The sequence below is a fragment of the Pantherophis guttatus genome, chromosome 15 (genome assembly GCF_059756535.1).
Source record: "Pantherophis guttatus breed Tessera chromosome 15, ASM5975653v1, whole genome shotgun sequence".
NCBI classification, from domain to species: Eukaryota; Metazoa; Chordata; class Lepidosauria; order Squamata; family Colubridae; genus Pantherophis; species Pantherophis guttatus.
In genome coordinates this window covers 6,322,774-6,336,483 of record NC_142077.1, presented here as the reverse complement: position 1 = coordinate 6,336,483, position 13,710 = coordinate 6,322,774, and the positions used below count along the sequence as shown (strand labels likewise).

General features: G+C 45.3%; 1 protein-coding gene across 10 annotated transcripts in view; it reads left to right on the top strand.

The window, feature by feature from the left end:
- The window catches only part of RERE (arginine-glutamic acid dipeptide repeats), a 267,303-nt gene that overhangs the window by 236,273 nt on the left and 17,320 nt on the right, over window positions 1-13,710 (top strand). The gene's annotated exons all lie outside the window — the stretch shown is intronic.

Genomic DNA, 13,710 nt, shown 5'->3' with positions numbered 1-13,710 from the left:
GAGGGAGAGGCACAATCCGTTTACAGCATAACAAGAGTCGGAAGGGACCTTGGAGGTCTTCTAGTCCAACCCCCTGATCAAGCAGGAAACCCTATACCAGTGATGGCGAACCTTTTAGACATCAAGTGCCCAAACTGAAAGGTGCGTGTGATTAGAATAGCAGTGACAGCATAAAGAAGAAAAGTGAAACACGTAGAAAAAACGAGATATACAAAAGTGATCCCCATAGAAAAAAACGAGATATACAAAAATTATCCCCATGTCAGTTAATCCTTAGCTGGGTAACCTTTAGCTTGAATGACGGCCTTACAACCTCTTCCCATGGAGGGAACCAAGTCTCTGAGTTCTGCAGCTGTTCTAATGTGAAACCAAGATTGAATGACGGCTTCTATTAACTGGGTTTTATTGCGGGGCCGCTTCTGACTAACATGTTTCTTTAGTCATCTCCTGGGATTTTCAATTGGGTGAAGGTCTGAGCTATTCCCAGGCAGTTCCAGCAGTGGAATAGGATTATCTTGAAACTCCAAAATAAAAGTGGTGTTATTAGCCATCCAACCTCAAAAATACACTTTTCCCAAAAGGTTCTCACAATTTTGGCCATTACTGTAACAGTCCTTCCACCTTGCTGATGTCCCTCCTCTTTCCTTCCACCTTTCCGAGCATTATGGACATCTGCAGAGAGCTTGGTCTTCCTCCTCCTCCTCTTCATTTATTTATTTATTTATTGGTTCGATTTATATGCCGCCCTTCTCCGGAAACTCAGGGCGGCTTACAATGCGTTAAGCAATAGCCTTCATACTTTTGTATATACCTGCTTAGTAGGGCTTTTGGCCCCTCCTAAGCGGTGTTCTTTTTTATACAAAGTCAGTTTATTGCCCCCACAAACCGGGTCCTCATTTTACCTACCTCGAAAGGATGGAAGGCTGAGTCAACCTTGAGCCTGGTGAGATTTGAACTCGCAGTAATTGCAGGCAGCTGGCAGCTAAGTGCTACTTTAACAGCACTTTAGTCCGCTGCGCCACCAAGGCTGTCATCATCCTGTCTCGGCTTGCCTTAGTCCTAGTTTTAGTTTCTTCCTCCTTCCTGGAGTCTAACCGTAACATCTCAGGTGTTCCCCATTTCAGGTAAATTCAAAAGAGATTCTGATGGGGTAGAATCCCTCGTCCTTGTGTAGACAAGCTGTGGTGAAACCTCCTTGCTTTCTTGGAGTGTGGTTCAATCCTTTCCTCTTTGTCGACCACCAAGGAAATCGGGAGATCCAGGCGTAAAGATTTATCGGTAAGCCTTAAGCTCTCCGCAAGAATCTGAACCACTAACAGCCAAGGGAAATTAGCGGGAGATAAAGGGAGAAGGAATTCAAGGTGGACTTAAGATTTCTCGTGGTGAGAAGGCACTCGTGAATAATGACTCTCTTGACTCCTCCCTCCCTCCCTCAGACTCAACCTGGTCATCTCCTAAACTCTTGCCTTCTCCACCAGCTCACGGCATTTGTGGAAGACAGTTAGCCTTTCTCAAGAGCTATGCCCCGCACGCAGCTGTCCTCTTTATTGCCAGCATATAATGATGACTATCCTTCAAAAAGCTCCATCCTTGGCTTCACATAATACCAGGCTTTGCGATTGCTTCTTCCTACGGCCGGACTCCCCTCCGCTCCCCCCCCCCCATCTTCCAAGATCAGAAATACCCACAAATAAAACCACTCGGAGTTTAATTCATTAGCTTTCTTTGCAGGGCACCGGTTCCTGACCAAGGACACACAATACGTTTGCAGGTTGCGTTGTTAGATTTATTATTATTTTTTTCATCATCTTCTAACGGCCGGCGAGGGGTGGAAGACCAAGCGAGCGAGCGTGAGATTTAAGGATTTTATTGATCTGGCAAGTCCCAGGGCCTGCTATTATCGGGTGCCATTTGATGCGGCGGATATTTCCTTCCCTGCTTCAGAAGTGAATTCTTGGGTTGCCACACTTTTCAAGTTTATTTAAAAGAAAAAAAACAGAGCGTAAAAGAAAAACAACACGGGGATCAAAAGAAGGACCCCGGTGTTAACGCTCTCATCTGCCTCTTTGGATTTATTTGCTGTTTAGAGGACTTGGAAGAGAAATCTGATCTGCTTCGCCTTTTATCTCCCGAAGCTTTTAACTAGAGCCCAGAGGCTAATTTCTTCAGAGCAGGAATGAAAACCAACTTGCGAAGGATTGGTTGTGTTTACCGTGGTCATTGCCAAATTGAATGGCTTCCTTGGAAATCTGGAAAGATTCAGTTCTAGGTAAAAACGTGGAGAGGCGAGACAAAGTTGTGTATCTTTAGGTCCACCAGAAGCTCCAGATGGCATGTAAAGCATTTCCTACACCCCTTTTATCTCCTTGGCAATAGCCAGTGCATGACACAACCAGCTAACAGTATAAATATCTGGAGAAAGAAGGCATGGAATTGCAACGGGAAGGAGGAGCAAGATTTAGGCAAATTGGGTGGGGGATCTATTGTGTCTTGTGCTTTTAGAGGATTGATCTTTCTGGTGTATCCCGAAGATCGTATTTTTCCAGCTTTCCCCGTGCATATAAAGAAGACAAGAATACCGTAAAGGTAAAGGTTCCCCTTGCGCATATGTGCTGGTCGTTCCTGACTCTAGGGGGAGGTGCTCATCTCCGTTTCAAAGCCGAAGAGCCAGCGCTGTCCGAAGACGTCTCATTGGTCATGTGGCCGGCATGACTCAATGCCAAAGGTGCACAGAACGCTGTTCCCTTCCCACCAAAGGTGGCCCCTATTTTTTCTACTTGCATTTTTTTACGTGCTTTCGAACTGCTAGGTTGGCAGGAGCTGGGCCAAGGAACGGGAGCTCATCCCGTTACACGGCACTAGGGATTCGAACCGCTGAACTGCCGACCTTTCGATCGACGCTCAGTTTCTTAGCCACTGAGCCACCGCGTCCCTATATATATATATATATATAGCCTTACCTCTTCATTCTTCTTCCTTCCCCTCTTCCCTTATTTTTCCTTCTGTGCTCTCTTCCCATCTTTCTTTCTTTTTCTTTGTCTCTTTCCCTTTCTCCTTTCCTGTCCCTTCTTGCATGCTCAAATGCAAAAGGGGAAACATTTCTCCTTTTTGTTTTTAGTTTGATTTGATAGCCTTCTGTCAGCAAAAACGGCGCTCAGGGAGGGGGCACACGGCCAGATCTAATCACCTCTGATAACACCCCTGATATAGACGAATCCTTGATTCCCTCCCAAAGTGGCACAGCCAGGGGAATTTCCACAGGGCATCCCCTTCCTTCAGATGACAATTGTGGTGTGAATGCTTCCATGTTATTCCTCTAGCAGGAAACAGCGTTTCCGGTCTGCCGATCCTTTGTACCTACTGATCGGTTGAGTGTCAGGATTCCAAGTAACACCCCCAACGAAAGAAAACTCCGAGGTTTGAGTTTCCTCAAAGCTACAATTTATTAGAGACCTCTAATAATGTCTCTACATCTAACAATGACATCTAATAATGTCTCAGTATGACATCATATTGGCACATCTGGGAAAACCGGAATCTGAAAGTTTCCCCACCCAAAGGAAAGTCCAAGTCCCCACCCAACCCCCACATGTCCATCACATGGTCCAATCAAGCATCGTTTCCACCAGAGATGCCTCCCAGTTCCAGCCTTCCAGGCACAGGGCAAGGTGGCCTTGACTTCTTGAGAAAGGAATGTTCTTATGACTGTATAACACCCATGCTCCATACAATCCCCCTCCCAATTTCCCACAGTAGTAAACGCGGCAGGTCTGAAGGCAGGTCTAAATACAAAAGATGGCTTCCAGGTCTGACATTGAGCATCATCCCGTTAGTACTAATTACCTGCAACAGTCTTGAAGGCTGACTCTTGACACCTTCCTCCTTTGCCGGAGATGCCCATGGCATGCTGGCTAGACAGACAAATGACTATTTGTCGCAGCAGCCCCAGACTCGTCTTCAGAGAGCTGTTGTGTGTGCGTTAACTAAAGCCCTTCGATTAGGCAACAGACCTTCACGAGAAGTTTATTTGAGGTCACCTCTCTCTTCCCACGCCTTCTTTTCAACTCTCCTTGAACCCACCTCATCCATCCTTGACAAGGGAATCTCAGCTTTTTATCCCAAAGTTGGTCTTCTGTTGAGTGACCCAAATCTTGTGTTCCAGTATCTAAGGGGCTGTCAACCTATTCTCCAAAGCCGCCTGACGACAGGACAAGAAGCAATGGATGGAAACTACCGTGTTTCCCCCAAAATAAGACCGGGTCATATATTAATTTTTGCTTCAAAAGATGCATTATGGCTTATTTACCGGTTAGGTCTTATTTTGGGGAAAATACAGTACTAAACATATCCGTCTGCTGACGATCTAAATTGGAACTTATTTTGGGAGTAGGGCTTATATTATGAGCATCCTGAAAAATCATGCTAGGCCTTGTTTTCAAGTTAGGTCTTATTTTGGGGGGAATATAGTACTAAATGCCTCAGTCTGCTGACGATCTTAACTGGAGCTTATTTTGGGGGTAGGGCTTATATTACGAGCATCCTGACAAACCATGCTAGGGCTTATTTTCCAGTTGGGTCTTATTTTGGGGGAAATACGGTACTAAACGCTTCCGTCTGCTGACAATCTAAACCGGGGCTTATTTTTGATGGTAGGGCATATATTACAAGCATCCTGAAAAATCATCCTAGGGCTTATTTTCTGGTTGAGGCTTATTTTCGGGGAAACAGGGTAACCACGGAGAGAAGCAACCTAGAATTAAGGAGTAATTTCCTGACGGCGAGAACAATTAACCCGTGGAACAGCTTGCCTCCAGAAGTTGTGGGCGCTCCATCACTGGAGGCTTTTAAGAACAGATTTGGACAACCGTTGGTCTGAAAAAGGTATAGGGTTTCCTGCTCGAGCAGAGGGTTGGACTAGAAGATCTCCAAAGTCCCTTCCAACTCTGCTATTCTCCTCTTCTCACATCATCTTGGGCCCTTCCTCTGCCTGTCAACATCTTGATGGAATCCATCCCCATTTCCACCCCTTAGCCAAGGTGCGAAGCCAGCCATTAAACATCATCTTTGAAGGCACGATGTCCTCCTCCTCCTCCTGTAGGCTATCTTGGAAGACAACAGAAAAGGTCTTTTCAAGTTCAGCCTTGGAGAAGTCCTCGTTTTTTTACCCCACCCCCCAACTGCCAAGACTTCAAAGGGAGATAAAGAGGAGGCCGTCTCAAGATAAGGCTGAACGGGGAACATTAGGAGTCAACCTCGGCCGAAGAAGGATTGACGATTTGGGCGAAAAAGCTTGTTTTGTCTGCACGGACGGGTTGGGAGCCCGCTTTATCGTTGTTTCAGAGACGGGCTAATGCTCCTTGTTCCTTATTTTGGTTTGCGGCTGTCCGTCGTCGTCCTTAGAAGCTCCCCCCCTCCCCCTTCTGCTTCGAAGCTTTTGATGTGGTGTTTTCGCTCATCAGACACACCGTGTCAACCAGAGAATTAGCCAGCAAGCCCTTTTGTCGCAACACAAAAATTCTTTTTCTTTTTTCTTTTTCTTTTTTTTTTTTCTTTCCAGTTGACTGTCTTCTCATCTCTTTTCCCCTATTATGGCAAATTGTTATAAAATTGGAATCTGCCTGCCCTTCCAACCTTATGCCGGGGCATCTCACGTGACCTCATCTAAGGACTCTTCTCTCCGGAAAAAGGCTGGGATGGATGGTAGCTATGGCAACTGCGCCACAATTTAGTTACCGGTATTTAAAAAAAAAGAAAAAGAAAATAAGACAGAATATATCTCATCTTCGGTTTTATTTACTTCGCCTTCTCCCCCCCCCTCTCGTGCATCCGTCTCCCGTCCCCCAGTCGCGCTGTTGGACATTATCCTGGGATTGAAATGCTCAATTTAAGGAGGCCGGCCTCGTGCGTAGTAACCCCTTAGTAGCTAAAAGGGGGGTGCCGGATCTGCATTTAGACAGTGGATCCCTACATGATGGAGAAGATCTCAAAAAGCTGCGATCCTGAGTCAGGGATCGGTCCAGAAATAGACCTTTGAGCTGTTCATTAGACCTCTGGAGAGCCACTGGTGCAGAAAACGTGGCCTTCAGCTGAGCCAAAATGCAGCTTTGGAGTTTTCCGTAGAAGTGGGAAATATCATGCTTCTAGTCCACATGGATAAGCAATGAAACGTATGCAGCGAAAAAGGTTCTTTCTGCTTAAAGGTGGTGAGAGTTGATCTTGGCACAGTTTGCAGGAGCAGAATACATGATGGGAGGGGGGTCCTTGTTGCTTTCTGAGCCAGATGTTTCATTACCCAACTAGGTAACATCATCAGCGTTAGTGAGGAACGGGGTTTGCTCCCAGTTTATATTCTGGGATGGTTTATTCAGTTTCCATCCATTATTATTCCTTGTCTGGCCTTCGGGTGCTTTGGAGAATAGCTTGCCCCTCCCCCCCTTCCTCTCTGTGGCAGACCCTCAAATATTGGAAGACTCCGTCACTAAGCATTGCAGTCATTAAATGAGTTGCTCCTGATTTTAAAACACACACACACACACACACACACAGTCATTAAGCAAACTCAGGTTCCCCCATTGACTTAGCTTGTGAAGGTTTCCCATGGCGGCCACATGACCCCTGACCCTGCCTCCATTGCAAACACATGACTGTTGCCCATCACACGAATTTTGGTCACAGGACCCCCGATGGTCGTAAATGCAAGGACTGGTCACGAGTCTCCTTTTTTAACGTCGTAGTGCAGGGGTGAGCAAATGTGGCCCATTTACAACCTGTGGACTTCAACTCCCAGAATTCCTGAGACAGCCAAGCTGTCTCAGGAATTCTGGGAGTTGAAGTCCACGGGTTATAAAAGGACCACCCCTGTCTTAGTGTCATTAAATGGTCATTAAACAAAGAGGATTACCTAGACATGATGTAACAGGCTGAACTGCCAACCTTACGGTCCTTTAAAGACAGTAAAAACGGAGGCAGTTGATTTTTTAAAATTAATTACATTTATTAGTGCTTAATGAACATCGTGTTGTCTGGGTATTTAGTTTGCTTAACAATACATACTGCATTCTGAATCTCCTCCACGACCCCTTTTTCCCCAACCATTGATAAAACAGATTCCATGTTTGATAATATTCCGTATCTACTTTCTGTTTAATGTCTCAATGTCAAATCTTTCCATTTCAAGGCACACTAGTATTTTTATTTTTTTTAATTTCTTCACCTCGCGGTGTTTCTTCATTTTTATTTATTTTTTGTTTCTGACGCACATTTGCGTGCGAAGACTAGCAGGCCGGTGTGCATGCGTGCGCCAGGAAGATGACCTTTCAGTTTCCGGCGCACACATGCACACTGACCAGCTGGTCTGTGCATGCGCATGTGTGCCAGAAGACCAGTGCGCATTCACACGCCAGAAACCGGAAGCTGTTCTGGTTTCCGGCACTCACACGCACGTGAAGACCAGCTGGCCGGCGCACTGGAATCCGGAAGAGCAATGGGCGATGGCTCGCGTGCCCGGAGAGATGGTTGTGCGTGCCACTTGCAGCACACGTGCCATAGGTTTGCCATCACAGATATATATATATATGTATGTATGTACGTACGTACGTACGTACGTACGTACGTACGTACGTACATACATACATACATACATACATACATACATACATACATATATATATATATATATATATATATATATATATATATATATAAATTTACAACACCTGGAATCTGCCCTGGTGATGTGAGACTAGCTCTCCGGCGTGGAGAGATGGTCGCGGAGAGGTGGTCCGGGGAATCTCCTAAAGATTCACACCCCGTTTCGTATCAAAGTCTTTCCGAACGAACGAACAACAAGAAGAAAAACCCGCCACTGATTTACAACTTGGAGTAAGTGTTTATTATGACAAGCATAATCTAGTTTTAATTAGCAAGGTGCCTCGCAGTATGTTGCTTGCAATTTCTCTCCCTCCCCTTCCCGTAATGAATGTCTCTCCCCCCCTCCCAATAACTTACAGCTTTGTTTTTAGTGCCGCTGAATTATAAAGACTGGAGTTTAGGGTGGCCGACAGAAAGCCTTAAGACACAATTAGAGGGGGGGGGCAGACCACGGAGGGAGAGCTTACAAGCCGCCCCACTGCTTTTTTAACCGGAGTGGGGGGGGGACACATGAGGGGGGGGATGGATGGACCAAATCGTTTAACAAACCGATCGTCCCACGCTCCTGGCTGCCAGAGAGGCCATTCTCCAAAACAAAGATCTCATTTTTTGTCCCCAATTGTATTATGCTAGATAATCCCATTGCTCCAGGAAAAAAAAACTAAGATTGAACGAAGCTTTCTCTTCCCCCCCCCTTCTCTGACAGCCATTAGCTTCCCTACATGAAAAAGAAGGGGGGGGGGGTTGAAGCATTTTCTCTTAACAGTCTGCCCCTCCCCTCTCCAAATGGATTTTCCTCCATCCTCTGTCATTCAATTATCACCTTGGGAAAAACACAGACACAGAGATGTAACTGATGATCCCTTTTTTAAAAACAGCCCTGCCGTCTTTTCTCCCTCCCCGCCCCCACCCCGGCCCCTCTCTACCCATCATTAAATGTAACACTGCCAGCCTACATTATATAGGCTGACCCTGACGAGCTGCCACTTTGATGCCGCAGCGCCCGAGATAATAAGATTGCACAAACCAGAAAGGGCAGAGAGAGAGAGAGAGAAAGGAGAGAGAGGGGGGGGGGGAAAACCCGTTTACCTCCTAAGACGAGAATCAAAATCCTTCCCTTGGCAAACCTGAGATTGGGCTTTTAATCTGGAACCCCCTGTTGATAGCATAGCATAGCATAGCATAGCATAGCATAGCATAGCATAGCATAGCATAGCATAGCATAGCATAGCATAGGATAGCATAGGATAGCATAGCATAGCATAGGATAGGATAGGATAGGATAGGATAGGACTATAGAGTAGGGTAGAATAGAATTCTTTATTGGTCAAGTGTGATTGGGCACACACGGAATTTGTCTTCGGTGCATAAGCTCTCAGTGTACATAAAAAATACATTCATCAAGAATCATAACAAACAACGCTTAGTGATTTTGTTTATTTATTTATTGTCATATTTATATGCCGCCCATCTCCCGAGGGACTCGGGGCGGCTCACAGAATAAAACAACCCAACAATAAATAGAATTAAAATGTTAAAATCCGAATTAAAAACCCCAAATCCCCCAAATTAAAATGCACAGCAGATCAGGGTGATAGTCATAAGATACTAAATAAGCAATCAAAGTCATAGAATAGAATACCGATAGAAATTAGAAGAAGAGAAGAGAAGAAGAGAACAGAAATACAGAAAGAATAGAATAGGAATACAGAAAGAATAGAATAGAATAGAATAGAATAGAATAGAATAGAATAGAATAGAATAGAATAGAATAGAAAATAGGATAGACAGAATAGAATAAGGGAAGAGAAGAGAAGATAATTCTTTATTGGTCAAGTGTGATTGAACACAAGGAATTTGTCTTCGGTGCATAAGCTCTCAGTGTACATAAAAAATACATTCATCAAGAATCATAACAAACAACACTTAGTGTTAGTCATAGGATACTAAATAAGCAATCAAAATCATACTAGGAAACTAAATAAAACAATATAAATTGTAATGTTACGAGCAACAAGGTTAGAGTCATAAGTGGGAGGAGATAGGTAATAGGAAGGATGAGAAGAATAATAGTAATACGGTCTTAGTAAATAGCTTGACAGTGTTGTGGGAATGAGTTGTTTAGCAGAGCAATGGCACGCGGGGAAGAAACTGTGTCCTTGTGTCTAGTTGTTCTGGTGTGCGATGCTCTATAATGTCGTTTTAGCAAATTTTAACAAAGTCAAAGGGGAAGTCATCTCACTTCGCCTGACAGGAGGTGGAGAAGAAACAAAAAAAGAGGATTTTGCAAATTCTTCGCAGAGGAATTGAGCCATTCGGTGTTAAAAGTCACCGTTGTGAGGTGGGGGAAACTACAAATCCTTTCAGTACATTTTCAGAAGGTGACAGACCACCTAATTGGTGAGAAAGCTTTGGCCTCTCGTTCAAATCATCTAGGTTTGAATTAAACCAACATCCGGAAAATTGGGCCGGTAATTTTTGGACGTGCAAGCCTCATCGTCCGTCAAGCCGAAAAGATCCAAAGACTCGGATTCGCCACTTGAAAACTCCATGGCGCAAAGTTATGCCAATTGAAATAGGAACAAACCTTGTTTATTTAGCGTTGCCGGAAGGGCAGCAAGCCTGCGTGGTCGATCCCCCGTTTTCATCTTTTCAATTTGGTGCTTCTAAATTACTTTTTAAAATAATAATAATTCCCTGTTCTGGTTTGCATTAGTCATTCTTTCTCTTCTCCCTTCCTGTCATACGGCTGGTCTTTTTCTGGCTTGTGTGTAAATATAGCACAGCCGGTTGTCGCTAATTTTAGCAAACATATTCCGAAACCTTCTTTTGCTCCAAGTTCAGGCACGTAATGCTGTGTTCTGCCATTAGGGGGCAGTGTCGCCCACAAGGCCCAGCATCTTTCTTCCAAAACAGCCTTAAAAATCTTCTTTTATCAGAGCCGAAAATCCGTCTTTTCATCCATGTCTCCAAAGGAAAAAATCGGTATTTATTTATTTACTTCTTCGTTTGAATTTTGAAAGCATCTGGAGTGACTGTTGCCGGAAGCGGGTTTATCCTACGCTGCCCAGACTCACTTCGGGGCAGATGGGCGGCCATGTAAATGTGAGAAAACAACTAAATAAAAACAAAAAAAAGTAGTAGGAAATTAAAGCTATAGCTTGCTGGGGAATAGGGCGGGCCCCATCCCAGGACATCCTTACTTAAAAACTTTCCATAGTAGTGCCTGTACCGATGGCAACGGTGTGCAGCGGCAGCCAAAAAAGCCAAGGCAATTCTAAATTGCCTTAATAAAGGGAGTCAATCAAGATCAAGGGAGGTACTAATACCACTCTACAAAGCCTTAGTAAGACCTCACCTAGAGTACTGCATCCAGTTTTGGTCACCACACTATAAAAAAGATGTTGAGACTCTAGAAAGAGTGCAGAGAAGGTGATTAGGGGACTGGAGGCTAAAACATACGAAGAACGGTTGCAGGAACTGGGCCTGGCTAGTCTAGTGAAGAGAAGGACCAGGGGAGACAGGATAGCATCTTCCAATATTTGAGGGGCTGCCCCAGAGAGGAGGAAGGGGGGTCAAGCGATTTTCCAAAGCACCCGAAGGCCAGACAAGGAACAACGGATGGAAACTGAACAAGGAGAGATTCAACCTAGAAATAAGGAGACATTTTCTGACCGTGAGAGCAATCAACCCATGGAAGAGAAGTTGCCTTCAGAAGTTATGGGAGCTTCATCCCTGGAAGCTTTCAAGAATAGACGGACTGCCATTTTGTCAGAAATGGTGTGGGGTCTCCTGCTTGGATGGAGGGTTGGACTAGATGACCTACAAGGTCCCTTCCAACTCTGTATAATCTGTTAATCTGAAAGGATATCACCTGTGGTGCAGCCAACAGGTAAAACGCATCACTAGGCACACGCAAGGTGTTTCTCAACTGTGGATGGGCTTCTACTCCCAGAATCCCCCCGCCAGCCAGCATTAAAAGCTAGCTTGGCTTCAGATCACATCTTTACGTTTTAAAGGGATCACCTGAGATACAGAGATTTAGAGGGGCACCCAAAAATGCTTCCCCTCTCCCCCACGAGCCAACTGGACTTTGTTTTTCCTTGAAGACCTTTCGCTTCTCACCCAAGAAGCTTCTTCAGTTCTGACTGAAGGGTGGAGAATGGAAGGATTTATATTCCGTTCTCCAGCCTTCTGTCAGAACCGAGGAAGCTTCTTGAATGAGAAGCGAAACGTCTTCAAAGGCGGGAAAAAAAGTCCACCCCTCTTGGGGGGTGGGGGGAGAACTTTGGGACAACTGTAACATGTATGACCGAGTATCTCCATAGATGTTGAGATCCGTCTCTATTTGGGCCTGGACATTTTAGGAGCAGGACAGGTCTTGGGAGGGTGGGGGGAAGCAAGGGAGATCAGCCAGACGGACGGTGGGCTTCTGTGCCGCCAAAGAACAGGCCCCGCTGGCTAATTTACAAAGCGGCCCCCCTTTGTACCCAGGGCCTCCCTTTGATCCACAACTCCTTGCGTTAATGTTTCGGGTGGCTTTTGTCCCCTGGATTTATGCACGAGGGGTGAGCCATGTCAGCGGGCACACGCAGTGCGTGTTTGATTGATGTTCCCTCGGCTTGACTCACGGGGGGGGGGTGTTTCCCCGTCTGCCGCTTCCCGAAAGCTTTCTTGACGGGTCCTTTGTCTGCACGGCAGTCCCCTACCACCCAGGAACCCTATAATCCTCCCGGATTTACTCTTATTCCAGCATTTAATTCCTTAGCCAGACACAATCGCCATTAAGGGAGCAAGTTGGGCCTGGTTGCACCCTCCCAAGACAGAGTTTTCAAACCTGCCTTTCCTGGCTTGTCTCCGGTTTCTTCGCCCGGCATTGGCCTAAACCTTCATTTTGGCATCTATGAATGTTAGCTACCCAGAGGAGACCCAACCTGGCAGTTGGGGTTGAGGTTTGCGGAATTGGTTAGATCAGAGAGAGAGAGAGAAAGACAGAGACAGAGAGAAACAGAGAGAGAGAGAGAGACAGAGAGAGAGAGAGAAAGACAGAAAGAGAAAGAGAGAAAGACACACAGAGAAAGAGACAGAGAGAAACAGAGAGAGACAGATAAAGAGAGGGAGAGAGAGAGAAAGACAGAGACAGAGAAACAGAGAGAGAGAGAAACAGAGAGAGAAAGACAGAAAGAGAAAGAGAGAAAGACACACAGAGAAAGAGACACAGAGAAACAGATAAAGAGAGGGAGAGAGAGAGACAGAGACAGAGAGAAACAGAGAGAGAGAAAGACAGAAAGAGAAAGAGAAAGACACAGAGAGAGACAGATAAAGAGAGGGAGAGAGAGAGAGGGAGAGAGAGAGAAAGAGAAAGACAGAGACAGATAAAGACAGGGAGAGAGACAGAGAGAGAGGGAGGGAGGGAGACAGAGAAAGAAAGGGGAAGAGAGAGAGAGAGAGAGAGACATACGCACCCTCTTGTGGGCAATTGGAGGCAGTGTCCCTTCCGATTTGTCGGCTTCTGAGAAGTCAGTTAGAAACATACACACACACACACACACACACACACACACACACACACACACACACACACGGAGTTGAAATCCATCCACCAGGCTTTAAAACTCCCCACTACACCTGCTCTCTCTTTCGAATCTGATATTCTGAACCCGAGCCAGATTCATTACGCTGCGGGATTACTGCTGATTTCTCCTGGTGGGCCCTTTGATTGCCTAATTATCCGAACATCCGTACATGAAGATTTCAAAAAAAAATAAATAAAGAAAATAAATAAAGAAAATAAATAGATCGTCTTCTTACGGCTTTCGTATTGTGGGAAGAGCTTTGAGCAGGAGATCGTAGAACTGGATTTTTATTCATTTTTTCAATCCCAGGTTATCAGCTGCCGCTCCCTTTCCCCTCCCCTCTTTTTAATTATCTAATTTTAGCTATTTTTAAGGCTTTTAATTCATGCGAAGGATTAAACTTGAGGGACCGGGGACGTTAACTTTTTTCTCGTGCCGGGAATGCCAACCGTTCAAAACCATCCATATGAACCAAAGGTGCTTT